Source organism: Mus musculus, chromosome 10 (genome assembly GCF_000001635.26).
Source record: "Mus musculus strain C57BL/6J chromosome 10, GRCm38.p6 C57BL/6J".
Classification (NCBI taxonomy): domain Eukaryota; kingdom Metazoa; phylum Chordata; class Mammalia; order Rodentia; family Muridae; genus Mus; species Mus musculus.
The window spans coordinates 58,771,097-58,777,436 of NC_000076.6; positions in this window are offsets into that span (position 1 = coordinate 58,771,097).

Sequence of the window (6,340 nt, forward strand, 5' to 3'; positions counted from 1 at the left end):
TGCCAAAAGCAATCTACAGATTCAATGCAATCCCCATCAAAATTCCAACTCAAATTTTCAACGAATTAGAAGGAGCAATTTGCAAATTCATCTGGAATAACAAAAAACCTAGGATAGCAAAAACTCTTCTCAAGGACAAAAGAACCTCTGGTGGAATCACCATGCCTGACCTAAAGCTTTACTACAGAGCAATTGTGATAAAAACTGCATGGTACTGGTATAGAGACAGACAAGTAGACCAATGGAATAGAATTGAAGACCCAGAAATGAACCCACACACCTATGGTCACTTGATCTTTGACAAGGGAGCTAAAACCATCCAGTGGAAGAAAGACAGCATTTTCAACAATTGGTGCTGGCACAACTGGTTGTTATCATGTAGAAGAATGCAAATCGATCCATACTTATCTCCTTTTACTAAGGTCAAATCTAAGTGGATCAAGGAACTTCACATAAAACCAGAGACACTGAAACTTATAGAGGAGAAAGTGGGGAAAAGCCTTGAAGATATGGGCACAGTGGAAAAATTCCTGAACAGAACAGCAATGGCTTGTGCTGTAAGATCGAGAATTGACAAATGGGACCTAATGAAACTCCAAAGTTTCTGCAAGGCAAAAGACACCGTCAATAAGACAAAAAGACCACCAACAAATTGGGAAAGGATCTTTACCTATCCTAAATCAGAAATTCCTCCCGACACATAATAATCAGAACAACAAATGCACTAAATAAAGATAGAATATTAAAAGCAGTAAGGGAGAAAGGTCAAGTAACATATAAAGGCAGGCCTATCAGAATTACACCAGACTTTTCACCAGAGACTATGAAAGCCAGAAGAGCCTGGACAGATGTTATACAGACACTAAGAGAACACAAATGCCAGCCCAGGCTACTATACCCGGCCAAACTCTCAATTACCATAGATGGAAAAACCAAAGTATTCCACGACAAAACCAAATTCACACATTATCTTTCCACGAATCCAGCCCTTCAAAGGATAATAACAGAAAAGAAGCAATACAAGGACGGAAATCACGCCCTACAACAAGCAATAAAGTAATCCCTCAACAAACCAAAAAGAAGACAGCCACAAGAACAGAATGCCAACTCTAACAACAAAAATAAAAGGGAGCAACAATTACTTTTCCTTAATATCTCTTAATATCAATGGATTCAATTCCCCAATAAAAAGACATAGACTAACAGACTGGCTACACAAACAGGACCCAACATTCTGCTGCTTACAGGAAACCCATCTCAGGGAAAAAGACAGACACTACCTCAAAGTGAAAGGCTGTAAAACAATTTTCCAAGCAAATAGTCTGAAGAAACAAGCTGGAGTAGCCATTCTAATATCGGATAAAATCGACTTCCAACCCAAAGTTATCAAAAAAGACAAGGAAGGACACTTCATATTCATCAAAGGTAAAATCCTCTAAGAGGAACTCTTAATTCTGAATATCTATGCTCCAAATGCAAGGGCAGCCACATTCATTAAAGACACTTTAGTAAAGCTCAAAGCACACATTGCACCTCACTCAATAATAGTGGGAGACTTCAACACACCACTTTCATCAATGGACAGATCGTGGAAACAGAAACTAAACAGGGACACAGATGAAACGAACAGAAGTTATGAAACAAATGGACTTAACAGATATCTACACAACATTTTATCCAAACAAAAGGATATACCTTCTTCTCAGCACCTCACGGGACCTTCTCCAAAATTGACCATATAATTGGTCACAAAACAGGCCTCAACAGATACAAAAATATTGAAATTGTCCCATGCATCATATCAGATCACTAGCAAGCATTAGCTGAAAGGACCATGATATAGCTGTCTCTTGTGAGACTAGGTCGGGGCCTAGCAAACACATAAGTGGATGCTCATAGTCAGCTATTGGATGGATCACAGGTCCCCCAATGGAGGAGCTAGAGAAAGTAACCAAGGAGCTAAAGAGATCTGCAACCCTGTAGGTGCAACAATATTATGAACTAACGAGTACCCCGGAGCTCTTGACTTTAGCTGCATATGTATCAAAAGATGGCCTAGTAAGCCATCACTGGAAAGAGAGGCCCATTGGACACGCAAACTTTATATGCCCCAGTACAGGGGAACACCAGGGCCAAAAAGTGGGAATGGGTGGGTAGGGGAGTGGGGGGGAGGGTATGGGGGACTTTTGGGATAGTATTGGAAATGTAATTGAGGAAAATACATTAAAAATATATATAAAAAATATAAATCAATTACATGTGAGATGTGTGTGTGTGTGTAAGCAACTGGTCATGACTCTTTGTTTTTTATGTAATTCCCAGGGGAGAAAAACATTACTAAAACAAACAAACAAACAAACAAACAAACAAACAAAAAACATACCCAAAAAAACCCAAAAAAACAAAGACAGCTGCTAACCATTGTGGACCAAATGTCATGCTACCACTAAACAAAAGACCCACTCAGTCTGTGTTAAATTGTATGTCTTTTTAAAGATATTTGGAGATCCATCTAAGCTTTAAAGAGGGCCGGGCAGCTGGAGAACCTGAGATACAGACCTGGTTCTCTTGTGTTAGCTGCTCTGTAAGCCTCTGGATAGCAATAGCTAATTTATTATTTCATTTTTTAAAGGCTTTAAAGTGCCTGAGGGATGCCCTGAAACTAATTTTCTATTTCTGGGATTCCCTGGGTTCTTTATAAGAGATGATGACACGACTAGGGATTTTTTTTTAAAGTATGAAAATTGTCCCTGCAATACTTTTCTCTTAGTGGCATTGAATTATCACAGAGACAGAAAATTGGTAAATTTTTAAAATTTCTAACTCTCCCAGGAAACTCCTTGCCTAGTATTTATTTGATATGCTTTAACCATGGGTGGGGGGGTGGACCTCAAGCTGCCAGTATTGATCTACAGACTGTAGCAGTACACTGGGCTGTACTGTCAGGGATGGCAAGATGCTCTGGGGTGTATTGGACACCTCCAGTTTCTTCATTTCTGGATTGAGTTTTCTTTTCTTAATGTTGGTACTCTTCACATCACCTTGAGATTTAGACTTGTGAAGGAACAAGTCTGATGAGGATAATAGTCTTGAAAGGAGACACTGTACAGAATTGGAAGAAGGAAAGAAAAGACTTGTTCATTGTGATACTTTCTGTAGGTGGCCAGTTTGCTTCTCATAGGGAAATCCTGGACCACCTGTCATGTTGGCTCTTAAGGAACTGCTGTTGTAAGCAGCTCATCAAGAGTTGAAGTTCATGTAGCCTTGTTGGGAATATGGAAAAGGAAGAAAGCCACAGTACTGCCAGTTCAGTCTGGGAAGATCTGGATGGTTCTGCACATGCAAAAAGGACTTGAAGTTTCTGTATAGACGCTTGTACCGATCCATCTTCAGCTGGCTGAATGTTGTATGATAGCCCTTCTCCAAAGCAGAGGTGGAAGGTTCTGGTTTCACCACACATTTTATAAACACATCTCCTGTTTTGAATTGGCCTATGTATTGTAGGTATCTTTTTTTTTTTTTTTTTTACATTCTGACTTCCACACCTTTATTTTTATTTCATACAGCTGTGTTTTTCATATCATTGATTTATGTGTGTAGTGAACTTGCTTTTTTTTCCCATTTTTTCTTAGGTATTTAGCTCATTTACATTTTCAATGCTATACCAAAAGTCCCCCATACCCACCCACCCCCACTCCCCTACCCACCCACTCCCCCTTTTTGGCCCTGGCATTCCCCTGTACTGGGACATATAAAGTTTGCAAGTGCAATGGGCCTCTCTTTGCAGTGATGGCCGACTAGGCCATCTTTTGATACATATGCAGCTAGAGACAAGAGCTCCGGGGTACTGCTTAGTTCATAATGTTGTTCCACCTATAGGGTTGCAGTTCCCTTTAGTTCCTTGAGTGCTTTCTCTAGTTCCTTCATTGGGGGCCCTGTGGTCCATTCAATAGCTGACTGTGAGCATCCACTTCTGTGTTTGCTAGGCCCTGGCATAGTCTCACAAGAGACAGCTATATCTGGGTCCTTTCAGCAAAATCTTGCTAGTGTATGCAATGGTGTCAGCGTTTGGAGCTGATCATGGGATGGATCTCTGGACATGGCAATCACTAGATGGTCCATCCTTTTGTCACACTTCCAAATTTTGTCTCTGTAACTCCTTCCATGGGTGTTTTGTTTCCTATTCTAAGAAGGGGCAAAGTGTCCACACTTTGGTCTTCGTTCTCTTGAGTTTAATATGTTTAGCCAATTGTATCTTATATCTTGGGTATCCTAAGTTTCTGGGCTAATATCCACTTATCAGTGAGTACATATTGTGAGAGTTCCTTTGTGATTGGGTTACCTCACTCAGGATGATGCCCTTCAGGTCCATCCATTTGGCTAGGAATTTCATAAATTCATTCTTTTTAATAGCTGAGTAGTACTCCATTGTGTAAACGTACCACATTTTCTGTATCCATTCCTCTGTTGAGAGGCATCTGGGTTCTTTCCAGCTTCTGGCTATTATAAACAAGGCTGCTATGAACATAGTGGAGCATGTGTTCTTCTTACCGGTTGGGACATCTTCTGGATATATGCCCAGGAGAGGTATTGCTGGATCCTCCGGTAGTACTGTGTCCAATTTTCTGAAGAACCGCCAGACTGATTTCCAGAGTGGTTGTACAAGCTTGCAATCTCACCAACAATGGAGGAGTGTTCCTCTTTCTCCACATCCTCACCAGCATCTGCTGTCACCTGAATTTTTGATCTTAGCCATTCTGACTGGTGTGAGGTGGAATCTCAGGGTTGTTTTGATTTGCATTTCCCTGATGATTAAGGATGTTGAACATTTTTCAGGTGCTTCTCTGCCATTCGGTATTCCTCGGGTGAGAAATCTTTGTTCAGTTCTGAGCCCCATTTTTTAATGGGGTTATTTGATTTTATGGAGTCTACCTTCTTGAGTTCTTTATATATATTGGATATTAGTCTCCTGTCCGATTTGGGATAGGTAAAGATCCTTTCCCAATCTGTTGGTGGTCTTTTTGTCTTATTGACGGTGTCTTTTGCCTTGCAGAAGCTTTGCAATTTTATGAGGTCCCATTTATCGATTCTCGATCTTCCAGCACAAGCCATTGCTGTTCTATTCAGGAATTTTTCCCCTGTACCCATTTCTTCGAGGCTTTTCCCTACTTTCTCCTCTATAAGTTTCAGTGTCTCTGGTTTTATGTGGAGTTCCTTAATCGAATTAGATTTGACCTTAGTACAAGGAGATAGTACTGGATCAATTCGCAATCTTCTACATGATAACAGCCAGTTGTGCCAGCATCATTTGTTTAAAATGCTGTCTTTTTTCCACTGGATGGTTTTAGCTCCCTTGTCAAAGATCAAATGACCATAGGTGTGTGGGTTCATCTCTGGGTCTTCAATTCTGTTCCATTGGTCTACTTGTCTGTCGCTATACCAGTACCATGCAGTTTTTATCACAATTGCTCTGTAGTACAGCTTTAGGTCGGGCATGGTGATTCCACCAGAGGTTCTTTTGTCCTTGAGAAGAGTTTTTGCTATCCTAGGTTTTTTGTTATTCCAGATGAATCTGCCGATCGCCCTTTCTAATTCGTTGAAAAATTGAGTTGGAATTTTGATGGGGATTGCATTGAATCTGTAGATTGCTTTTGGCAAGATAGCCATATTTACTATATTGATCCTGCCGATCCATGAGCATGGGAGATCTTTCCATCTTCTGAGATCTTCTTTAATTTCTTTCTTCAGAGACATGAAGTTCTTGTCATACAGATCTTTCACTTCCTTAGTTAGAGTCACGCCTAGGTATTTTATATTATTTGTGGCTATTGAGAAGGGTATTGTTTCCCTAATTTCTTTCTCAGCCTGTTTGTCCTTTGTGTAGAGAAAGGCCATTGACTTGTTTGAGTTAATTTTATATCCAGCTACTTCACTGAAGCTGTTTATCAGGCTTAGGAGTTCTCTGGTGGAATTTTTAGGGTCACGTATATATACTATCATATCATCTGCAAAAAGTGATAATTTGACTTCTTCCTTTCCAATTTGTATCCCCTTGATCTCCTTTTGTTGTTGAATTGCTATGGCTAGGACTTCAAGTACAATGTTGAATAGGTAGGGAGAGAGTGGACAGCCTTGTCTAGTCCCTGATTTTAGTGGGATTGCTTCAAGCTTCTCACCATTTACTTTGATGCTGGCTACTGGTTTGCTGTAGATTGCTTTTATCATGTTTAGGTATGGGCCTTGAATTCCTGATTTTTCCAAGACTTTTATCATGAATGGGTGTTGGATTTTGTCAAATGCTTTCTCAGCATCTAACGAGATGATCACGTGGTTTTTGTCT